This window comes from Panthera tigris, chromosome D2 (genome assembly GCF_018350195.1).
Source record: "Panthera tigris isolate Pti1 chromosome D2, P.tigris_Pti1_mat1.1, whole genome shotgun sequence".
Taxonomy (NCBI): domain Eukaryota; kingdom Metazoa; phylum Chordata; class Mammalia; order Carnivora; family Felidae; genus Panthera; species Panthera tigris.
The window spans coordinates 5029477-5055344 of NC_056670.1; the positions used below are offsets into that span (position 1 = coordinate 5029477).

The 25868-nt window shown below is 42.7% G+C and overlaps 1 protein-coding gene across 3 annotated transcripts in view; it reads right to left on the reverse strand.

The window, feature by feature from the left end:
- Window positions 1-25868, reverse strand: part of PRKG1 (protein kinase cGMP-dependent 1) — a 1248331-nt gene that overhangs the window by 116771 nt on the left and 1105692 nt on the right. The window lies entirely within an intron of this gene.

A 25868-nucleotide genomic window follows, 5' to 3' on the forward strand; every position in this document is an offset into this window, starting at 1 on the left:
AAAGTAAAGGGGTGCCTGGGTGGCTTAGTCAATTGACTGTCTGACTTCCGATCTGGTCATGACCTCATGGTTTATGGGTTCAAGCCTGGTGTCAGGCTCTGGGCTGACAGTTCGGAGCCTGGAGCCTGGTTTGGATTCTGTGTCTCCTTCTCTCTCTGCCCCTCCCCCACTTGCACTCTGCCACTCTGTGCCTCTCAAAAATGAATAACCGTTTAAAAAATTTAAAAAAATTGTAATGTGAAAGACAGTATTTATTTTATTGTGAAAAAATCAATAACATCTGGTTGATATTCTGTTTTTAGAGATAATGTAAGATTTAAGCACAGGGAGTTAAAAGTTTCTTGTTCAAGATGACTCCAATTCTGCAGCACATCTGGGACTAAAATCTGCATTCCCTCATTCCCACTCCTTCCTCTACAATACGTAGATATTTTTAATATAACTAAATCCAAAACATTGTGAAAAGGCACTGACAGAGAGGAAACAAAGAGTACGCTGTGGTAAAACCGAAGAGGAACAGCCTGTATGGGAGCTTTTCAAATACACTCCGACTGTGTTCTTACGTGTTTGACACACAGAGTAATTTGGGGAGTTCAAATAGTTAAAAAAAATTCTTCCTCCTCCTATTGATTTCACCTAAATATGTCTTATGCAGGATAGGATATGATCAAAGATTTAGAGGGTGAATGGGTGGCAATTACGGTAAGGATGCAGTCCTTTATAACTGAAGAAAACCTGTCTACCCCACTAGGGTTGGTTAAAACTATGCAGATCGCTTTTCGAAAAGGCAGTTTCAAATTCCTATTCGCAGGGTATACAAACGTAAAATCCTCCATCTGGCGAAGCTCTACAGAAAGCATCTAATCACAGGTATGAGTTTAAAAGTAAGTCGAGCCTGATTGAAAAAAAAAAACACATTTAGACTGGTTACGAGCTCTTTAGAGCCAATTTGTTAAATCTTAGTAATATCCAATGACAAGTGTCACATTTGAAAAGAATGAATGAAAGTGGTATTTCAGGAGTGACTTTTTGGTGTAAGTTTTAAGAGGCCTTGATTTAAAGTACTAATTTTCTAGGTGGTGCTAATGATTCAATATTTATTATCTTTTTTTTTTACCACTAGATTAGAAAAAATGAAGGGAATAACATCAATTTACAAAGGCCCCTAACTTGATCAACTGGAAGTTACTTCTGAAATAAACTCCCTCTAATTAAAGAAAATCCTTTTCATTTAAAATGTAATCAATTTATTACTATAGAAAACTTTTAAGAACTGTGAGAAGAAATTAAGAAGGCATCCGATTTCTCTATCCACAAATAACTAACGGGAATATCTTTACGTATTTCTTTTCACTGTTTTTTTTTTCTGCAGAGCTCTATCGTTGTCTATTACAGGGTTGTAATCATAAAGCATCTGTGATTTATGGTGATTTCTACCTTAATATTAGGGCTGAAGTGTATCCTTTTATTTTTAAAAACTCATAAGCAGTAGTTTCACAAAGAGTAGGTCATTGTATGTACCTACTGTGTAGAGTACCTACTAATCCATGGCAGACACCAACACACGCACACTTACGCGCACACACACACACACACACACACACACACACACACTTACACAGACAGATGAAGAAGTGTGGCAACTGTGTACAAAAACATTTATATTTATACTCTCTATTACAGGTTAGACATATGGAATTTCTTTTCAAAATAAAATATCCAGGACAATCATCTTGGCTTTGAAATTGGAACCATATGTCCTTTGGAAATCATCTTTATTTAGAGAGCAATCCTGGCCAAGTAACATTTTTTTGAAACACAGAACAAAGGCTTCCTGCTAATATTCTAAGTGTTCTCCAACGGTAAGCCCAGCATTATGCTTCTCTAAAAGTTTAAGAAAATGTGCCATCTTCAAGCTGTATTAGTAAGTTCCAAGTGGTTGTCTCTGTCTGTGTATCCCTGCACTCATCAACGAACACTTTAAGAATCTTGATAAGCTTAATTGACGGTGTTACAGAATTTATTATTCCTGGTGCAAGCATGAATGTTGCATTTTTTTCTTCCTTCTCACAGATTTTCTAAAGGAACACCTGCCATGTTTGTGGACCCACATCAAAGAGACATTTGGAAAATATTACTATAGGCATCGGACACCTTTTTAAATATTTACTTAGGTCTTGTGACATTTCTTGACTACTAAGGGAGAGGACTTTTGCTGTTTTATTAAGAAAGAAATTATAATGCAATGGTTTAAAAAGTTTAACAACAACTTTAGTCTCTAGGAGACTAGAGAACAAAGTTTGTTTATAAACAAATTCACAATTCGTGTATGAGTTATATCTTAGCCTTGTGCAATAAAAGAGCCAATTTCACATACATTCTAGACATAATTCCAGAATAAACGAAGAAGACGTTAATGAGCAACAGACTTTTATTCAGGGTATTTCAACAACAAAACTTACTGCATGTTGAGGCAGTATTAGTGAGAATCCAATTTTCATGAGTCTTGACAATATTTTAAGGGGGTGGACAAAACGTTATGAGGTGAGAACACAGAAGTAGCAAGAGCAAATGGAAAATGCCTTTTATGTTTAATGCTGGTATTTCCAACATTCTTGAGATGAAGGAGTGGAAAAGAAAGAAGACAGAAAAAGGGAGGAAAGGAGGAGGAAAAGAGGGATTGAAAGAAAGGAGGAAGAAGGGAAGGGAAGGGAGAGGAGAGAAGGAGGAAGCAGAAATGCTCCTTCCACACCGAGAATGGTATTTATAGAAATTCTCCTTCAGAAATATCATAAAAGGCTAGGTTTCTTATTCTAGGAAATTTGTCTGTTTCAGAACATGATAGTGACAGTAACTCAGTGGGTAATAATTTCAGTTATTAAGATGCTTTCATTATTAAGCCAAAACATCCTTCTGAACACAGCTGATTACTCAGTGGTGTATCTAAAAAGTGTGTAATTTTGCTCTTTGGTTGTGATATGATGAGACTTCATCTAGAGAGAAACGGGCTATTATGTTATTAGAAGAGTGGTCCGGATACCAGGGGTGAGCATTATCATGTTGCTCAAAAATGACAGCATTTATATTTCACTTTACAGTTTACAAAGCACTTTCTCTAATAATAAATTATGTATGCATTCAATAATACCTATTAATTGATTTAGTCGTCATGATCTTTTCTCCTCTATTCCACTAAATTGTTCAGAGATCTTGTCTAAAAGTGCTTAAAATCATTTTTTTTCAAATTCAAAATAGGGTGGGAGAAAATCTGCAAACATATTTATAACAGATATTCTTGTTTATATCTTTAAGTAAGATGGTATTCTATTCTTAACAGTTAAAGATGATGAGTCAAAATGAGCCAAGAGTAACATCTTAAACCTGGAACTATTACAAATACTTCACCAGTGCTAAGCAAAATATTTTTTAAGCATTATCTGAACTCTTGACAAAGCTTTCTTAGTTTGAATAGCATATATGATTACAGCCCATTAGACTTCCGTAATTTGAATCTTGCCTAAATCCTTAAAAGTATATTTATAGAAAATACGAAGTTAGCATTTCAAATTACTTGGGACATTTGCTACTTAGCTACGTCCGTCCAAGATATCAGAAGCATTCTTTCATTTCTTTGGTATGTTTATGAAGAAAATCTGTTAGTTCCCTTTGTGGCTTCAAATGAAGGCTCTTTGTTACTTATGTTTGATTCTTTTATTTTTTAACTACCACAGTCATAATTATCAATGGTTTATCTTATCAAGTACCATCTGAATATATGTTTCCTTAGAGGGGAAAAGGAGCCCCAAGTTCAATAAAACCAATGAACACTCATATCCTTCCAATTATCCATCCACATCCATCCATCCATCTATCCAACCATCTGCCCACCCACCTATCCTTTCCTTCATCAATTCAGACACACTTATGTGTTTGTGCCATGCCATCTGTAAGGAACAACTCAAGCAACTGTGGTTATGCAACACGAATAAAATGCACCTTAAAGAAATTTATAGCTTTGTATTATAGAGAAGAAATATAATATAAGATGGGAGGGGAAGAGTGGTTGAATGCGATCAGAAGGAAGGCTCTAGTATCTATACAAAGAACGTTATCTATTCAAAAAACATTATGGCAGTAACTTCAGAGAAAGCAGTTACACTTTTATGAGCAAACAGTTTTCTTATCAATGTTTTTATTCTGCCTATATGTTTCTATTTGTAGGAGAAAAATCACACACACCAAAGTGTTAGACATTTGCGTCTGTCTTTCCTTTGTCACAATAATCCTTATATATCATGGGGATTATTCATTAAGGAAAACTGATTACAAATAATACACATTTAATTTAAACCATTAACTGATTATAATTATAAGCTTTAAAGGAACCAAAAGTTGAAGATAATTCAATGTGGCCTAATTACCACAGAAATCAAAAGTTCAGAATTGATTTCACAAACTCTGCTAATTCATTTACTATGATTTTTCAGCAACAAAAATCCATGTAGCGTTAACCACATTTTGTGTCTCATATGTCTGTATGGTTAGTTTTTTCCAGGGCAGAGCCTTGATGAGCCTGACTAGGCTTATTACGTTAGTCAACTGACACAGACCAACTTGAATTTTAATACTTGCTTTTTTTTTCTCATCCTAATGGTAGTACATTGAAATTTTGAAAGGCACTAAACAACTCCAAAGAATAAAAGATAACTTGTAATTCTACAGCCTTGAGAACACTCATATTTGGGCATGAATTTTCCTAGACATTTTAAAATTCTATTTCAGAGTCATAACTGTATTGTTTTAGTACTTACTTGACTTTAGGCGATGCCTGCGCTTACATAATAAGCAACTTAATGGTCAAACGAAAAAAAATAACAGTGTAGGACATCCTTGATGATGTAGAAACATACCATAGGGATTAATGAAATGTCTCAATCTCATTTATTTGTTTATTGAGTAATTGTACTGTTGAAACATTTGCAAGAGTTTCTGGCATAAGGTATTATTTCTTACTCTTTTCCAATTTTAATCTGTAACTGTTAAGGATACGTCCCACCTTAATAAAGAATGTAATAAAAGAAAAACTGTGTTTTAAAAGTTTTATTTTGAGATATTTCCCCCTAAACCACTTTGATTTTATAAATATTCCATCTTAACTAGTTATATACAAGATTCCTGTAATATTTTACCCTTATCTAAGCATGATTGAATTCCGGAATCTTTTGTAGATAAAGTATGACTGGTAAACTGTACTGGTCTGAGAAGAGATTAGTAGTGAAGTTTAGAACATTTTTCTAAATTTGGAAAATTTGATAGCAATTGGCCATTGAGATATCCAAGATCAGTGGACTCACATTTTTGAACAGAGCGTAAACCTGTTTAATTATTACCAAATTCATGAGGTGAGAAACATTTGGTACAAACTGCATACAATTCATATACAGAAGGGCGATGTTAAATGTCTGATATTTTAAGATTAGTTTGCTAATTGTAGCCCCAAGTGTATAAAATCCAGAATCTATTTCTTTCATTAAAAGATAATTTAAGTTGAACCCTAACTTTACAGGATAAATGGACAGAACCGGGTGTTAACGAAGGATTCATGAAACTAGAACATCATTTGTTCCATTTTGGGTAAAAAATAAAAATGAACACCCCAAGTGTGTTGAAACTGTCTTAAACACAACTGCTTCATTTCCAACCAGACATCTCTTTGAGATGGGTTTCTCTGCTCGGAGCGTATTAGACAAAACACAAGTTTCAATACACATCGTTCTCTACCAATAGCATTTCCATCCAGCCAGTCTAGACTAGAAAAGTCACCAAGGAAGAAACAGGTACATGTGGCACATTAGGAACAGATATTGACATACACACTGTTCTTTAAAAGTGTAAGTACTGTAGTTCGAGCGGAGAACTGCTACATTACTCATCAATTTTGCCCCTGTTATGACTGCCAATCACCGTAACAACCATTCTCCTTATTGCTTATACACACACTTTCAATGACACACTTTCAGTGTGATAAACCTGTGTGATTCTTTCTTTGCGTGGCGGCGTTAACTTTGGTCTGATATTTTTATTGAAACATAATTTTATGTATGTTCGATCTAATAGTTTTTCAAAGCAGACATTATGCCTTTTTCCCTTTTATTTTTCTAGTAACCCACTGATATTTTATCTTACGAAAACATCTCTCATGATGAATCGGAAATTAAAACAAAAGTGGTCCCGAGCTTAGGTCCTTGGAGAACCACCGTCTGACTCACCCCTCTCGCCTCCTCTCTTACATGCCCTTTTCTGAATCCTACCCGGTGGCTGTGTTTGCCCTTTTAGAGCACTTATTGCAAAGTTCTGGATGTGGCAGATTTCTGGTCACTCCCCTTGATTAGGTACTGAACCCTTCGATGTCCAGGTTCTCTTTTCTTTTTTTTTAAACCATGTGTCTCTGGTACCAGTAAAGCATCTGCACAGAATACATTCAATTAAATGCTTTATTGAAGAAATTAATGCAGGTATTATTTTATCGATTTCTGTAACACGTCAAGGGATTCCCTAGTTCTGGGATTGAATCGCCCTATATGTAATGATTTTTTTTTCCTGAAATAGAGAAATACATTCTATGTATTTTTAGAGGGAAGTTAGAGTAAATGACATGTTAAAGAATTTAGAGCTACAAATAATATATGTTAACATACTAACTGCAATATAAACTATTTATGAAAAGCACAGGTACATAAACAATAGAAAACATGACAGCGTAACATGGTGAAATCAAGGACGATGCCATTTCCATCACCCGAAGAACTCTATCATGCATGGCAAGGAAAGCAAGTCAAAACAATCACATACTCTGGGCGTCTCCTGGTTCACTCCGGCTAGTGTGGAAAGCGGCCCCAGGGAAATAGGAATGAGCTTCTCTGGGTAATGAAGCCTCCTCTCCACCAGGCCCAGTGACCCTACCTTATCTGTCATGTTTCGGAGGGTGTCGCTAATGTGGGAGAGCTGGGGTCTCACAGCCTCTGTTTTCTCTTCTGGATAACCTTCCTTATTCTTTCCAGGACTTACTCTAGATCAGGGGTCAACAAATTTCTGCCTGCAGACCAAATACGGCCCAAATACCTCTTTGGTAAGTAACGTTTTATTGGAACATGGCCACACTCATTCTTTCATATACTGTCCATGGCTGCTTTTACATATGACAGCAGAGTTGACTAGTTGTAATGGGGAAAGAGTGGCCTGCGTAACTGAAAAGATTGACTCTCTGGCTCTTTACAGAGTGTTTGTTCTAGATCATCGTTCTTCCTTCATGCCGCCACCCCACATAAAATCCAACACTAAATGTTATAACTCTACCTTCAATAATCTGAAATAAATCCCCTTTTCTCTATAATCCCTTTGGTCCCTACCACCATTCTCTCCTTGGAAATTACTGTAATGGCCCATTTCCTTACGCGGTAGGCAGGGCCATCTTTTAAACACATAAATCAGATCGGGTCTCTCTCCTCTCTGACCTCTCTGCCTGATCTCTCCTATTATACTTCCTCTGACCTTAGAATACATCAATCTTGCATCTGCCCCAGGGCTTTTATCTTCTGCTTGGATCATTCTTTCTCTAGATTTTGCATGGCTTTTTCTTAATGCCATTCAGGTCTCAAATTAAGTGTGTCCTCTTCAGAGGGGTCTTCTCTGACCAACAAACGGAAAGTAAAAAGCCCAGATCCTCACTGCCATGACTCTGTGTCATTTAACCCATTTTGTTTTAATCCTAGAGTTTATCACTTGCTAAAAACTTGATTCGTTAAATATGTGCTGTCTTTCTCACACTAGAATTTTCATGAGATCAGGGACCTGGTCTATCTTATTTATCAGTTACTCTTTAAGAACGAGAATATTGCCTGATGTAAAATAGAACAATAGAAATTTGAAGTGAATTAGTGGATAGATGGATTCATTCATTCATGGTGTTGACCAGAAGGCAAAGAGTTAAGTCTCCTGAAGCAAAGTTTTATTAAAATTCATGGTTTATGAGTTGAAAGTCCGGTGTCTGTGTGCCTCTTGGAACATCCACCTACACGAATAATAAATTTTTAGCACAAAAGTGTAGTTAAAATGAACTCCTTATCTAAATTTTGGATCCTGATGAAGACATACATTGGTATAAATATGAGCGAGGTGGTTTGAAACACTTAGCAATTTATCAGGGAATTACATATAGGACATTAAATGAGGGTAATTATTTTAGATGGTAATGAAATTTATACCCATGAATCCCAACTGCAATTAAAGTGCAAGAAAGGATTTAAAAATGCAGCACAACTTTCATTTTCAATTAAAAACAGAAGAAATTAGAATCAAATCTCATGTGATAGTTTTGCCTTTTAGGTTAGAGAGGAAAAGTATGGTTCTAAGTATAGAATGTCCTAAAACACCAAATTCATAAATTTCATTCTCCTTTAAAAAATATCTGCTAAGTATGCTTAAATCAGACAGTTCATGCAATGGACAGATTTCCTGTGCCTTACCAATTATTTTAAGTATGTGTTAAAAAGTCTCTTTGCTTCCCTATATCACATACATACTAACAGAAACAGACATCATTCATTACTCTTTCTGCCATGGACACTCTGGGCCAAAATACCACTGTTTTGACCTGAAAACCAAAGATCATATTTCTTATGTATCTAATAATTTCATTAAAACAATCCATTTGGCTCAATGGAAACAAAATATGAATAACTAAATAATTTAACTTTTCTCATAATGCAGTAGATTCTCCAAGACAATTTTGATGTCCATTTTCTCAATAAGAATATGCAAACTAATGTTCATTTTTCTCCCAGATTTTCCTGTTTTCAAAGCAGAATCTATGCTAACAGTGGATATTTTATCTATCAAATATTTTCAAACATCCTCTTAGAAATTATTTACAAATTATAAATCCACAGAATTGACAGAAAGCTTACCAAAATTGTCTAAAACTAAATAGGGTACACTTATTAAAAGCAATAAAAATCCATAGCTGATATATTTTAGTTTATACAGTTGTATCAATTATGTCAGTTACCAGTTACAACAATTCTCTCTTTTATAATGGGCTAGTTAATGGACATGGGAACATAAAATACTATGAAAGTCATTAAAATGTTTTCTTTCATTAAATTGTTCTTAAGTAAATTGAAAATGGCATGTTAATACAGCCCAATAAATCTCTCTCAAAGTATCTTTACAGTATGCTTACATTATTTCTGCCTTGAATGTTTTGGAAACAAAGTCAATGCTGGTTCCTAGCTTAACAATTTTACAAAAAACAGTGTGTCCGTGGACTTTGTATTTTGGCTATCATTACGGGACTGGAAAAGAAAAAAAAAACAAACGAAAAACACTTAACAAGAAAAAAAAATCATTAGAAGCTAAGAGATAAATATATCCTTTAATGTCACAAATGAATGCTTAGAGGATCTAGTAATAACAAAAATAACAAGCAAAATCTAACGTTTATTTATTTTTGAGAGAGAAAAAGAGACAGAGTAGGAGCAGGGGAGGGGTAGAGAGAGAGGGAGACACAGAATCCGAAGCAGGCTCCAGGCCCCGAGCTGTGAGCACAGAGCCCGACTCGGGGCTCGAACTCACAAGCTGTGAGATCGTGACCTGAGCTGAAGTCAGACACTCAACCACCTGAGCCACCCAGGCACCCCTGTACTAACTATTTTACAGGAATTTCCTTGTCTGGCAGATAAAGCAAATGGGTAAGTTGCCAACTGGATAAGTTTGTGCAGAGGCAACCAGACTCTAGTACCTATAATCTTAACTGTCACTCACATGGTCGGTCTCTCTCAATACAGAAAGTGGAAGCCAGCTGGTTACTGGCTGGGGTTAGGATTGGGTGCCATACATCTGCCGTCTCTCCTGTCCGTCTTTCACGGTCAATCCAATTCTTTAAAAGAAATATTGTTCTATTTTTAAAGGTCATCTTTATTTCTTCAATTGCACTCTATCTATGGAAGTTCCGATTCGGAAGCAGACGAGTCAACCACGGCTGTGACCACAAGATAGTACAGGCGGGTGGCCTAAGCAACAGAAATCTGCTTCTTTCCCAGTTCCCTGGGCGGGGAGTCCAAGACCAAGGGGCCACGGGGTTGGTTTCTGGTGAAGCCTTTCCTCCTGTCCGACACACAGGCCTTCTCCCTGTGTGCACCCCACCGATGTCCCTGCCTCCTACCCCGGGGACGCCAGTCCTTTGAGATCAGGGCCCCACCCTCTAATCCCCTTGGAAAGGCCCCGTCTCCAAATACGGTCGCAGGAGGGGGTGCGGCCTGCGACATGTGGATTTGGGGAAGGTGACTCCGTTCAGGAAGAACTAGTAGAAAGGGTTGTGATTTCTGAGAAGTTCCGAAAAAGTTAATTTCTTGGTTTCCATTGGCTTCCCTGGCCCTGAAGTACGGTGACACGGTCATCGCATTTCCTCCCAGGGAAATGGCCCCAACTTCTTCCGAAAGCAACCCCCCGCTTGATTGCCTCAACCGCAAACCCCATCTCTCTCTTCCAGACTCCAGTGCCTCCAGTAACATTCCCTATCGTGTCACCGTCCCCTTGAGACTTTGCCTTCCTGCCAGCCTATGAGGAAGATGGCCTCTCCAACCCTAAAACACTTTGTGACCAAACGCACAGTTGGGATGAACTGCGTTTCCTGTCTCTTGGTGTCCTTCTTCATGGATGTTATCAAGTCCTGGCGACCTGACGCTCTAGTCCCATTTTACTCTTATTACAGCTCTTCTCTCAAGCCCATCACTAATCCACTGTTGACCCCAGGGGTGGTCTCCTTCCAGTCCCAGCCTCACTGACCCCCCTGAGATCCCCGCCCTGCTGGATGGCTGTTCTGGGAGTAGCCTTGAGATAGAAACTGTGTTGACACACTGAACCGTCCTGTTCTGTTCCAATCCCTGATGCTTCACTCTGGATCCTCCTCTCTGTCCTCCTCTTCTCCCTTCCCTTCCTCCCTTCCCCCTCCCCTCTCTCTCCTCTTCCTCCTCTTCTCCCTTCCCTTCCTCCCCCTCCCCCTCTTCCCCCTCCTCCTTCTTTTCCTCCTACTCCCCCCTCCCTCCCCCCTCCCTTCCCCTCTCTGTTCTTCTCCCTTCCCTTCCTCCTCCTCCCCCTCCCCTCTCTCTCCCCTTCCTTCTCCTCTCTGTTCTCCTCTTCTCCCTTCCCTTCCTCCCCCTCCCCCTCTTCCCCCCTCCTTCTTTTCCTCCTACTCCCCCTCCCCTCCCTCCTCCCCTTCCCTTCCCCTCTCTGTCCTTCTCCCTTCCCTTCCTCCTCTTCTCCCTCCCCTCCCCCTCTCCCCTTCCTCCTCTTCCTCCCCTTCCCCCCTACTCCTTCCCCTCCCCCTCCGCTGTCTCTCCTCCTCCTTCTTCTGTCTGTCCTCCTCTTCTCCCTTCCCTTCCTCCTCCTCTCCCTCCTCCTTCTTTTCCTCTTCCCCCTCCCCTCCCCCTCCTCCCTTCTTCCTCCCCCTCCTCCTTCTTTTCCTCTTCCCCCTCCCCTCCCCCTCCTCCCTCTCCCTCTCCCCCTCCTCCTCCCCCTCCGTGCTACTTCTCAGTGTGTTGCACACATACCTCTCCCTCCACCATCCCTTACAGGTAAGTACCACCCAACCTGTGTCCTCTGCCTGCTTTTCCCTCCCAACTGATTGACTTACTTTCCTGAAATAGTTACTGCCTACAGGTTCAGTCTTGTTTTTCACCCGCATCATCTCAAGGAACCTCACAAGGGCTCTGTGAGGAGAGTACCATGACCCTTACTGTGTAGGAGGTTCACAGCAGGTTTACCGAGACTCTGTGCTTCTGACATTGGGATCAGACCATTCTCCACCGGAGGGCGGTCCTGGGCAACGGAGGATACTTAGCAACGTCCCTCACCTCTGTCCACCTGATCCCCTTAGAAAACCCACTTGTGACATTAAAATATGTCTCCAGACTTTGTCAAGGCCTCCATTGGGGAGCAAGAGACAAGAGGTAAGGCTTAGAGGGTTAGGTAACCTGCCTGAGACCACAGAGCTGGAAGTAGTCAATCTGGGATTTGATGGTCGGATCTGCACTGGACCCTAGTCCTCACACAATACGCTAATTACCCTTTCCTCAAGCTGGCTCAGGAGATAGCCTTAATCGGAAGACTCGAGCTGGCCTCCTAACAGCAGTTAGGATCCCAGGCTGACGGCCGTCAAGTCTGCACCTCTTTCCTTGAACGTTCCAGATCCACACCGAGATGCCTCCCTGCGCACAGTGTACCCCGTGTCTCTCCCCAGTCCCTCAAACTCAGCTCCGCCATCGCCGCAGTAACCACCTTCCACGGGACTCGCTGCTCCAAAAACCGTCTCCCTGAATCCAACTGTCATTCAACCAGCAACGCAGGCCAGGCATCTTGGTGTTGCGGGTGCCTCTTCCCTTTGATTCAAGCCCGTCACGTCTGTCTTCGTAACCTGTCCTGACTTGGTCCCTCCTTGTCATCTCTGCTCCCAGTGCCTCATTCAGGCGATCGACATTCTGTCATACGTCAGAAGCAATACTTGGTATCTCTACCTCAATCTCTCCCACTTTACTCTTAGAAAGAGGCCCTTAACGGAATCTAGCTTGCCGGCTGACACTCGATCTGCTGGCATAAAAGCACCAGCATAAAAAAGGTGTAACACAGATCTACTGTGTGGCTCTGAGAAAGTCACTGAGCCACTACGACCCTTAGTTTTCTTTTCTAGACTTGTTTTTAATGTCCTTTTTTCCCATAGGGATGTAGTGTGGTTGGATCGAGATAAAATAGTAAAACAAAGGCATATCGAGACGCTCAGAAATTCATGTAATAGCTTCTCTCAACACTTTTCCTTCTTCCCCACCAATGACCACAACCTGCATCATCTACAAATGGGAGCCTTCTTATGTCATAATTTTGAGCTTTTAATTTAACTGGCCACTTGGATGATTTCCACACTTCCCTGTCCACTCTTCCTTTCCAGGTACCTTGTTAGCCTTTCCTATTTACGCCTGACCTTTCAGAGAAAGGTTATTCGAGCTCTTTTCTGCTCTCACAATTTTCTGAAGCCTTTTAAATGTGTTTATTCTTCTCCAGGATGAAGGAGCAGTTGCAAAAATGAAACGAATAACTAGGCTCCATGTATCAATTACAAGAGACGAATAAATGTCAAACCGACTCTTCTTGGATGTTGACCTATTTCTTGCCCCGGGGCTGATTCGCCCCATCATGTCATTTAAGACTGTTTCAACCCAAAGGTCAAGCTGGTCAGGGGGCAATACAACAAATGTTCTCACACATCACCAGTGGGGAGCGAGCCGGAGAACAGGTCTACCCGACGACTTTCAAATACGGAAACCAATTTGACAATAAATCTCATATTAAAAAAATAATAAAAATAGATAAAAATTAAAAAAAATATATGCATATCCCATGAGTCAGCAATGCCACTACTGAGGAGCTCTTCAAGGAAACGCGTCCAAAGAGGGACGAAGTCACATGCGAAGAATTCTTTACAAAAATTAAAAATCGAAGTGAGTTTACCTGGTCCAGCACACTTAGGAAACTAAGGAGAGAAAGGTCCTCAGCCGATGCTCATGAGAGGTTTTTCTTAGCACGGTAAGTGTGATAAGGCAATGTGATGTAATGGGCTTTGAAAGCAGAAATGGGCTCCCACACCAGCTCTCTACTTAAAAGCTGTATGTTTTGCAACATGATACCTTGGCCGTCTGGAGCCAAGTTTATCTTTACAAGAGAGCAGAAAAAGCATTCTTTGTATGCTTGCTCTTTGAGAAATCACGTGTGGATGTATATGTGTGTCACCAATCTACTAATCTCAATGTGCTTTGAGATTGGCACAAATGTTTAACAAATGACAGGGTAACTTTGTCTACTTATACCTATCTCTATATTTGCGTAGGCTGTGTCTGTAGGTGGACCAAGTAGAAAACGGACTTAGGCAGTGTGATCTCACTATTTAAGGAAATATACCAAAATATGACTGGTAGGTACCTTTGAATGGCAGAATTCTATTTTTCTGTGCTTCCCAATTTTTCTCAGTGAGCAGTCATGATGCTTATAATCACCTGATACTGAATGACTAAAAATGTAAAAACAAAACAAAACACAACAGAGAGAAAATAATGCAACATAAAGTTCTCACTCGGTGAGATTGCAGGTTTCTCATCTAGATGAAAATATACTATCTCAGGTTTACTGGGTAGGACAACATCATCCTTCTCAACAGCCAAATCATAATTTGCCTTTGCCGGCCTGGTTTCTGTTTTCATAATTGTTCCATTACACGAACGTGGCAGGGCTGTGTCTAATACAACCGTTAAACTCCATCTAAACGGGTACACTCTGAAAGGTCCTTCTTTAAGTAAAGCTTAGTCTAGGAATAAGATTTCACGGTTCTTGTAGCTGATGCTAATCCAGTTCATGTGTCTATCCTAAAAGTTTCAAAATGAGTACCAACTGCTAGCCAGATTGAGAAATAAAAAAAATGCAAGTCTTAGATCTTTACGACCCAGCTGGGCCCGGAATAACGGTCTCCCCAGGGAAGTGTTTCTCCTAAAGGAAGCAAAACCTCTTAACTGGACCAGAAGAAAAGCAACGTGAGTATCTAACCTAGAATCCAACTTTCAAATCTAATGATGACACTGTTGGTTTTTAAAGGAAAATTGATCAGAAGGTGACCCTGGCAACCCTCCCCCCTCCTGCTTGAGCTCTAGAATCCCAGTAGCATTACGACCCCCTCAAACAAATAGCCCCAACACCCCCCAGAAGACCCTTTGGGGGAATTTCAAATATCAAAGTTCAAATATTACCTCTGTGATGGAAGAAATTCAGACTGATTTTTCAGACATGGAAACAGACTTTCTTACTCATTCACACAACTGGCGAATGAGTTCCAAAGGCAGTGCTGAATCGCTAAATAACCATTTTTCAAACATCCAAGCGGGGAGGGAAGGCAAGCCTCAGAAACAGAATGGATTTAAGCTTTTATGGGGGGAAAGTGAATTACTTATTCACCAAGGTAAGGTGAAACAAACAATCACTGTCATTAACAACACCAAAGCCGTGATTGTAAGATCTTAAAACTGATTAGCTGTCAACTCCCACATCAATTTCCATTCATCAGCTGATTGTCAGGAAACGTACACACTCCTTTCCCACCTCCGACGGACTTCTCCGTCTGCACAATACCGCTTGCACAGGTGGACCTTCTCACATCCATAAGTGAATCGACCTCCCTCCGCCTCAGCCTGCTGTATGTCCCATACTGTGGATCGGCTAGAGACATCCACCACGCTGCCCAAGATGAAAGCCCTTGTCTTATCTCCTGCATTCAATTCCTCCCCAAAGTCGGGGCGATCCCTGGGGCTGCTGCAAGTCTCCCATAAGCCTCCCTGCCTGAGTTCTGCTCATTGGAATCAACCTTCCATTCCCTCCTTCGAAACCAAATGCAGACGTTGGCAGCAGCAGCAGCCTCCTGTTGGACGCTCACTGCCCGGGGGACAGAATCCCTATTCTTTGCACCTGAGAGATTTCTTCCTAATTTGTCTACCTCTCTTCTTTCCAACTCCGTCTCCCTGCACTCCACCCACCCAACGGACTGTCCAGTGCCTAACCTCCCAAGCCCTCTGTTCCCGCCCTTGCCGCTAGTTACTGTAGGCTGGCCTCTCCCAATCCCTTCTCTCTGTGCATGCCCTTCCCTGGCCGGGAGCAGACTCCACCCTCCCTTCCTGCACGTACAACCGCCCCCGAAACTTAAAGACCTGTTTCACATGTGAACTCAACCAGCAAGTCCTCTGGGACGCTCCAGGCACGACACGCTCCCCCATCCTCTGTTCTCCACGATCATTATTATTACTTTTGAACTGGAATGGTCTCTCATGATGATTTTCAGTGCATCTGATCTGACCAGGAGTTCGTCCAGGGCAGACAGACTTTGCTATTTATCTTTATTGCTCTGGACCTCAAATAGGATTTGGTGTGGAATCTGTACTGGTTATTGATTTCCTGCCTGTCGGCTCTAAATTCACCCTTTTTGCTCTGTAAAAACAGATCTGGGCCAGTTGTTTTTTCTTTGGCCAACTGGCACTGAGACTCTGTCCGTACAGGGCACCGGGGAGATACCGCAGGAGTGAGGGTTTTGCTTCGTGTTCCGGGGTGCTGGGAGTTTCTCGTCCCTTCTCCTGTGGCCGGCAATGACAGTATTGGAGACCAGGAACACCCAGCAGCCAACAGCTTCCCCAGGGGATTCCCCCCTCAGGTGGTTTTACAGCACCCTGTGGATGGCTTTCCCTGAACTCCTAGGCAGTGTGATCTCACTATTTAAGGAAATATACCGAAATATTAACGGTAGCTACCTTTGAATGGCAAAATTATATTTGTATTTTTCTGTGCTTTCCAATTTTCCAGTGCGGATTTCGGGCACACGTGCTATGGTTCGGGGTCACGGCACCTGGCTGCCATCACACGGCCATGTCCTTCCAGCTGGGGTGACGCTCCCCCCACCCCCCAGGGGACATTTGGCAATGTCTGGAGCCACTTTTGGTTGTCACACTGATAGGCGGTGGGGAGTTACTACCAGCTGGTGGGGAGAAGTCGGGATCCTGAGAGACCCCCTAGGAGGCATAGGACCGCACCGTGACAAACCCACAATGTCTGGCCACCGTGTCTGGCCCACAATGTCACAATGCGGAGTTTCAGGACCCCTGCTCCAGGGCAAGGCACCAGCAGGGTAGGTGGGGGCGGGACAAAGGAAGGGCTGGGGAAGATCTCCAGCCAGTGCTCTCGTGCAGGCCTGGGGCTAGTGCCTCTTATATCTACTGTCTCTGAATTCTCTGGAACTCTTTTCCTTTCTGGCTAGCTTGTTACTCCAATCCCCTATTACCGTCACTAATTCTTTACAACCAACTTTTCTTGCTCAGATTACTCTGTGTGGCTTCTCTCCTGATGGGACCCTGACTGATACAGAGTTATGCGTCCTTTCATTCTGACAGATTCTTAGCGAGGGCTTAGCATACTCGTTGACATTGTGCTGAGATCTGAGGAGTCAGCGGAGAACAACACGAACGTGGCTTCTGTCCTCCTCAAGCTTGCAGTTTACGAATCAGAACAGACCAACAAGCATCGGACATACGACACAGCAAGGGTAGGGTGGGATCTGAAACGTGACAGGAGAGCCCCACTTACTATGCAAGCCAGGTAAGTGGTGGAGTCCAGGCTTCACAGATGCTTTCAGGAAATCAATGAACTGAAATAATAAACTCGTTGTTTTAATTCGGTGATTCAACTACCTAGCCACAGCGGGGGTTTGAAGCAGTGAGGTCAGCAGCCATTTGCAAGTCAAGGATTTTACTCACTTATCTTTTTTTTTTTTTTTTCTTAGAAGCAGCAGAATTCATTATAGATTTAGTTCAATGAGAATATTTTAGCTCAATTCACAAACTGTCAATAATACCATTACTCTGTTTGTTCATTTCCATTATTATGAGCCTCTTGAACCAACTCTCTCTTTTTATGCAGTTAAAACATGTTTATGTATTTATTTAGAGAGAGAGTGCAAGCTGGGGAAGGGCAGAGACAGAGGGAGAGAGACGGCGAGGGGGTGGGGAGTAGAATCCCAAGCAGGCTCTGCTCTGTCAGCACACAGCCTGACAAGGGGCTTGAACTCATGAAAGCTGAGATCATGACCTGAGCTGAAATCAAGAGTTGGACACTTAACTGACTGAGCCACCCAGGCGCCCCTCTTTGTACGCATTTCTATTCATCACAGCACTGACCCTAAGGCTCAACATGGAGCGGGTACTCACTATGTGCTTGTTGAATTAATACATGCATGAGTTTTCTATCTTGGTAATTCAGGTCATAGCATAATTCAGGTGAAAAAAGCACTAAAGCCGAGGTCATGAGGGCTATGTTGCAATCCCATCACTGGCAGTAAAGACCTGGGATGCTCCATATTCCCTCTGAGACCTACCTTTCTTGTTTCTAAACTAAAGAATTTGGAAGACAGGCTTTTCCGAGTCTCATTAAGTTACAAAATTCTAAGATACAGCATTAGAAGACAAGAATGTAATTGTACTATCCATCTTTATTAAATCTTTTTAAACAGTGGGATTTGAGGGCATCTCTGGTCCTCGATTCCGTCACTTGTAAAATAAAACTGACCTGTAACAGGGATTCACAAACTATGACCCTTGGGCCAAATGACAGACCGTAAGCCACAAAGTTCAAAATATTTGCTGTCTTGCCCTTTAGAGAAAATCTTTGTCCAGCCCCAGCTTCTAAGGTCTCTCCCACTTTTCCTTCTTAAATCTCTGCTATGACTTTCTAACTAATCCACTTGCCATCTAAAGGTTCTTAACAGAGTTTTTCAAACAAAGAAATGTAGTGCATTCTGATTAATGACGTACCAACATATTAAGGACATCGGACTTCCTTGATTTTGAACAGAGTCAGAAGTTACAAAAGGGGACTGTTAGAACCCCCGTGGGTTCATGACTTAAGAGGTTAAAGCTGGAAGTTATCCGTACAGCAGGGATAAAAATAAGTCATATAATAGTTACGTATTTGCCTTTAGATCCCCAGCTGCTAGACGTCTGAGTGGCTGACATATGGCAGGTAACCAGTAAGTTCTAGTTGGGTGGATGAAGAAGGGGGTTGTGCCTTCTCAAATCGCTCTCCAGTGATGCTAGGCATCATTTCTCGAAGGACTTGCCGTAGGAGAAAGAGGTACCATTCTAAAGCACCGAGCAGGTCCATGTGACGAATTGCTGTCCCATCCACTTCTTTCCATTATTGACGCCACAAATATAGTCCCTAGATACGCTTTTCTCTAGTGGAAATGTGTTCATTTTGTACTCAGCTCACGCTTCCTCAGGGCGTGCTGTAATCCAACTCACATCATTAAATGGAGTAAATATCATGTCTCTCTTCTAAACTTCTGGATTTTATCTTTTCTGCTTCATATTTTTTTAGAAGGCACACCAATCAATAACAGCGCCATAGAAAAAGACAAGCCCAAATGATCGCAGCTGATATAATCCTAGCAAGGTATACTTGGTTTTTGTGATCAGCCTGCAAATATCTTCACATCACCCCAGATTTCACTCTGGAAAACGAACCAACATAAAATCCAGCTAGGCTGTAGGAAAGACTGAGGCTGTGAAATATTTTAAGTTTATCACCCTATCAGTTGACCAATGTGACGACAGGCAGTGTAGCATGTGGTCCCTGTAGTCCTATCGTGTGAACACAGAATGGCAAGTTATATAAAGACAAGGACACAGGTGACCTAGCGGGGCAAACACCACTGGGTGCGTGGGCCTTCATGAGACTGACCTGGCTGGTGGGGTCAGAAGGGTGCCTGAAAGAGCCTGCTGTCCCCAAATCTTTCCCCTACTGGCCTCCCTCATGGTACCTGAAATACTAAGATCGTTTGGATTTTTAGGATTTCTCCATCTTTGGGGTATGTCGCCAAAATGCAAATAACTTGCAAAGAATCATCTTAATTTCTAATTAGCCGTTACTTAAATTAATGCAAGCCTAACGTGAAGTCCTAGAGAATGCAGGAGTTGCAATAAGATGACCGAGGATCAAAAACAAAGAAAGCTTAACGGCACCTGGGTAGCTCAGTTGGTTGAGCGTCTGACTCTTGATTTCAGTTCCAGTCACGATCTTATGGTTCGTGAGTTCAAGCTGGACTGTCAGTGCTGAGACTGCTTGAGATTCCCTTTCTCTCTGTGCCCCTCCCCTCCCTCTCTCTCTCTCTCTCTCTCAAATAATAAATAAATAAACATTAAAAAAAAAAGACGGCTGAGCACAGCATGGAGGGAAATCAGAACAGGACTAGTGGGGGCACCCCTCAATTCTCTGACATCATTTAAGTCAGGGGTTGGCAAAACTGTGCCTCGCAGGGCAAATTCAGCCCACTGTTTTCCTCACGTGGCCACTAGCTAAGCATGATTTTGACATTTTTAAATGGTGGAAAAACAAATCTCAAAAGATGAATACTACTTAACCCCTGAAAAGAATATGAAATTCAAATTTCAGTATCCATAAACAAAGCCAACTGGAACACAGCCATGCTCTTCCATTTATCTGCTGCCTTTGGTTCATTTTGCATTACAGCAGAGCTGGGTAGCTGCAACCAAGAACAACGGGTCCACAAAGCATTAATATTTACTAGCCGGCCCTTTTTAGAGAAAGTTTTCCAACCTCTGGTTTAAGTCATACAGCTCTGGCTTCATACTCCGAAAATAAAACTTGTGCTGTTAATACCCCCCGCCATTTTTGTTGGGCAGTTTAGCGATCATCCGCTCCTCCTTGAGCTCAGCCCCAACACCAGTTGCTTACCAGAAACACATCGAGCACCCTCCCTGAGAGAAGCTGGATAAATGTGATGTTTCTCTGTATGTTTCCATCTCCTCTGACATTCTGAGTCCTCATATAGGAGGCTTCCTGGCTCCTGTCCGGCTGACTCACCGATATACCTAGCCCAGGGCACGGATGAAGTGGATTTAGTATTTCTGTTTACTCTTCTTTGAACGTGGAGTTGAACACCTGAAAAGCCCCAACAAAGACAAGTGGAGGAAGGCACCGGTCCACTGGAGACAAGAAGGCTGGGGAGCAATCAGGGCAGAGACCAGGTCAGAAGCAAGATCTCTAGAGACTGATGTAGGTGTGGCTAAAGAGCTGGCAACCAGTACTAGAAAGAACTAGAGGTGGAGGGCAGGGTGGCTGGAAGATGGAGATTTTGCTACTGGCACTGGCAGAGGAACAAAAAACATCCTGTCACATAGGCACAGATTTGTCCCTAACTGAGCTGACTCTATACAATGAGTTTTCAGACCTACGGTTGAATTTGTGTCTTGTGGATGTCCAGGTATCTGACACAGGACGCAGGTATTAACTGTTATTTTTCTTAATGAATACACATAAAATTTCCTATAGTCTAGTTCTAACCCCATTTTTAATACCTAAGGCCCTGCATGGGTATTGAGAAACAGCATTCAGTTTACCTGTTCCGGTGACTTTTTCTCATGGTCCAGTCTTTCCTGGGAAGCTGTTTGCTTCCCCGTTTTTAATGCGCCTTGGGACCATCCTTAGACTTACGAGTTGCTTCCTAAGCACCAGTCTAGCAGCTCGAGTCTTGTTCCTCTTTTAAATACATGGCAGAGATAACGCCTCTTACACAGGAGGCAACATGAATTCTAGGAGGTTAAAAACCTCAACCACACTCATCCCTGCTTCCCTGATCCACAGAGATCTCTCCGTTTCTGAGACTGACTGCCATTCAATGTCCTGTAATCTGATATTTGAGACTCCCTCCTAATCTCATTATTTTTATACACAGCATGCTGGTCTTCCTCTAGGCTAGTTCTTGGTCTCCATCCCCAGCTCCATCTCAATGACACCTGAGTCCTGTGTCAAGCCACTACAGCCCCCAAAGTGAGATCAAATATCCCAAGTGCCAGTGATGAAAAGGTTAGCACATAACGGTTTGCAAATTATTTTAGTGATGCCTAGACTCCCATGTGGCGGGGGTGGGGTGGGGGTGCTGAGGCATCACCTGGAATGATTAAGAGGGATAGAGGGAAGACTTTTGGGTACTCTGAAAGCTTCACCCCCACGGAGCCAGAAAAGTTGTTGCTTTCTTTCTAATTGATTTTGTTTAAGCCACAGATACGGTAAAACCAAAGTCCGAAAAGCAATGGTGATGAGGTATTATTTTAGCTTGAGATTACCAGGGTTCTAGTCAAAATAATTAACAGTGTGATACAAGAATTGACCAATCAGAATGGATATTAATCCTGGGGTCTGCCAGAAGTTAGCTTTTAGTTGTTGGATTGAGGAGAGATTGGGAGAGTCCTGGGTGGGGGAATCAGATGACCAAGACAGTAGAGGGTTAGAAGAGACAGGCAGGGAGCTCAGACCACTGCTCTTTCCTAACCAATATGAAAACATTTCAATTTTCATAACCAGTTTGCCTATGTCTTGGAAATTACACACTAAATCAGGGATAGAGTCACGACTTACTTAGACCTTAATTTCCTGGGGAAAAATATAAAACTCTTTAATCCTAGTAGTTATGCTACCCTTTTTAACCATGATCTCAACATGTAAAAATACAGTCTCTCTTGAATTTCTAGCCTCATCAACAACTCACGTCAGTAAAGTAGTAGGGTACTGGCTAACTGATTACGAAACATTCTAACGTACTTATTTTCACGGATTCTGGAAAAAGAGGTGCTAAAGACACCTAATCATTTTTTAAATATTCGAAAATTGTGTTAATGGAAACAGACTGGCCTGTTAGACAAATATCCCTTTGCAGTCAATTTGCAACTTCTGGAATCACTGCAGACAGTTACAAAGACCAGGATGAGGCTACGAGACACGAATCAGCAGATTCGTGGGACCACCAGGTATCGGTGTATCATTTTCTAGTTCGTCAAGGAGCGTTTTTTTTTTTTAAGAGAAATTCTGCCATGCATGATTAGTTACAATAGTGTGCTTTTGCCTTCCTTCTGGAATGATAAAGCATAATCGCGGGCTTCTGTAATGTGGTACCGCGCTTGTAAATTTGTGAAAGAAGCTCCTTTTGTTGACAGGTCTAACGTCTGCCATCTGTTTGCATGGGATGAAGCCTGGGTGCTCCCCTAATTGGCCATAAATTAGGTGCCAGCAGCAGGCTCCTGACAGGAGGCTTCAGTTACAGTTTGGTTGTTTTTCAAGCTGTGAATTTGACATTTGGTCGGAAGAGCAACTTCCCTTCTAAGAGTGCAGAAATGCGTGTGGTGAGTTCTACGTGCAGGCTCCCTTCTCTAGGTTTCTGTTGAAAGACCTCTCTCGAGGTGTCCTCTCAGTGTGTGTTCCTAAGGATAAACTTCTGCCAATTAGATGGAAAAATTGCCCAATCAGAGGGGCTCCTGTGCCTTGTGCAAGAAAAGGAGAACGTGTTTGCTGAACGCTTACTCCGCATCCTATGCTGTGCACGGACCTGCGTGTACAATAAACCGACCTTCCCACCAAGCTCACATTTCGGTAATGTGAGCTTATTTTGCAGGTAGGGAAACTGAGACTTAGAATTTAAGTAACTGTCCCTATTAAGTATTAGGCAACGGCCCAAACATGATGCAGGCACGATCCAACTAGTGAATTTTGTTTTGACAAAGCCCACGCACCGCCCGGCGCAAAGCGTATATGACCACATTTGAGAAAAAGAGAAAATTCGGACGAGGGCCAAAGTATGTGCACAATGCTATGTGGTGCTCCTTCAGTCCTCAGGCCCACAGTTAACTAAATTGAAGAAGCAGGACCAGATGGCCCACAAAATCCCATCTACTTTGTTCCTCTGATGTATCTGGGCTTTATCATTTACCAGGGAATCTTATCAAGTTATTAAACTTCTATGGGCTTCCATTTCCTCTCCTGTTGACCATCCTGCCTACCTTCCAGCTGGGATGCCATGCATGTGAAAATTCCCAAATTATAAAGGACTGTAGGGATATAAACTGATGGGATACCCTAGTCACCTGGCACATCCTCAGCCCCACCCCCACTCCTTCCCTGGCCAGATTTTCTCGCTTTAGACTTTATTTTGTTAAACATTTTATTTCTAAGTCATCTTTACATCCCGTGCGGGGCTCGAACTCATGACCCTGAGATCAAGAATCAGATGCTTTTCCAACTGAGCCAGCCAGATGCTCTTCTTGCTCTATGTTTTAGAGACAAGGTCAAGACCATATTGAGTTCCCATAGCTTTCCTTATCTAAACCTCTACAAATTTTCTACTTCTCCTCTTAGAAAATAGAAGAAAAGAAAAGCATACATTCTCCAAGTATTCTTTCCTTGTTTGCCCACAACTTCCTCCCCTGTGGCCCCATTTCCATCAAACGGTCCCTTTAGTATTTCATTTCCTCCATTTTCCTGGATGCATGTATGTACTCATCACAAGGACGCTCTCCAAGACCCGCCAATGCCTCATGTTCCCCCTTCCTTTCCCTTCCCTCCCTCCTTCCCTCTTTTCCTTCCTTCCTTCCTTCCTTCCTTCCTTCCTTCCTTCCTTCCTTCCCTCCCTCCCTCCCTCCCTCCCTCCCTCCCTCCATCCGTTTCACCAAGTTCTTGAAAGAAAGAACCCTTAGTCTAGGTGATCTAACTTCCTCAGCACCCACTTGCTCTCTGCAACCTGGACTCCATTCTCACCACTTGACTGAAGCTTTTTTCTCCCAGGCTCCTGAACTATTGGCCTTTTCTCTATCTGTCTGCCTCTTGGCTTCCACTTGGATTGGACACTGCCGACTGTCCTTCCTCTCTTGGATCTTCTCTTGGATTCTGAGGTTTTACGTACCTGCTCTGAGAGCTGACACCTCAGTTCTATTCACTGGTGTGTCTTCTCCTGCCTCTTCCTTCAATGTAACAATTTTCCCAAATTTTAACCTTGGTCCTTTTATCTTTATTCTTTGACACAATTCCGTCCAGTCCCATGGCTTCAGCTGCTAACTCTAGGTAAGCAACTTTGAAGTTAATTTTAAGGTAACTCCGACAAGAGTTCTTGTCCCACCTTTTCTATCTCCTGCAGAGCATCTGTTCTTGAGTGTCCCATTGGTATGTCAAGTTCGTTATGTTTTTGAGGGAAAACCACGGTGCCTCCCAAACCGACTCTTCTGTACAACTTCTAGATCATCTCTCAATCCTGACTACACCCCTAGTTTCTTCCTTGCCCTTTCCTTTCGGTCAAGGAGTAAGCCCTTTGGTTTTACCTTTTCATCCTAATGCATTTCTCCTCCAGCCGGTCTCATGACCACCACTTGGGCTGACGGATACTAACCAGATATCCCCGCTCCTACTTTACCCGTAACACATTTTACAGAGCCTTCTGGGATCATTCTACCAAATACAGTGATACAGTGACGGACACTATTTGGTTGTCTAAAACCGTCAGTTACCCTCACCCCAACAAAGAGTGTTCTTGGTGAACCGGCCCCAGTGTGTGTATGAAGCACCCGTCACAGCACTTCCTCCGGCCGCCCTCACCCAGCCCCATGCCGGCACGCTGCCACGGTTCCCTGCTCCCTCGCGAGGGTCGCTGTGTGGTTCACTCTGCTCATCTTGCCTCTCCTGTGCTTTCCAGACCCACCTAATCACAGCGCAAGCGCGTGCTCTGGACCCTTCCTATTTTCTGCCTTGTGCGGCGGCTACATCTTCTCTAATAGAAGCGAGCCCCCCAAACCGGCATCTGTGCTGCCCCTCGGACTCTTCTCACAGCACCAAACACAAGGCCTTGTTCTCAGTAGATCCTCGGTAAGGCGAGAGGCAAACGAAGCAAAGGATGACCAGGTAATGTTGTTTCTGGGAACCAGATAAAGAGCATCGGTGTCAGATGTCGTTCTGTGGCTATGTTGCCGCTCTGGTTCTAGAGACCCAGGGCCGAGGGGTCTCCAGAACTGAGATGTGGGGATCGAGCGGGACCCCTCTTCCCCTGGAGCTCCTGCAGCTCAACATTCAACTCCATCGTTCCGTACTGCTCACATCTGGCCCCCAGGGGCATGCCCCACTGACACGGCCTCTTCCGGCCCCACGGCTGCTAACGGGGTGCTTTACAGTGCTTTCCCTCGGGCCAGGCACTTGGCTTTTCTGATCGACTTATCCACAGAAAGGCGGTGAGAAAGAGCCTGGAGGACTGCCTGCAGACAGTGCACCCCCAGGCCCTTGGAGAGTCCGCCATCCGATCCTTGTATTTACCCAAAAAGCCCTCGGGCCATGAGACTAGCAAGGCCAGAATGCCGAGAAGGAACAGGGGCAGGCATCACCCAACACACTTTTAATAACCCCAA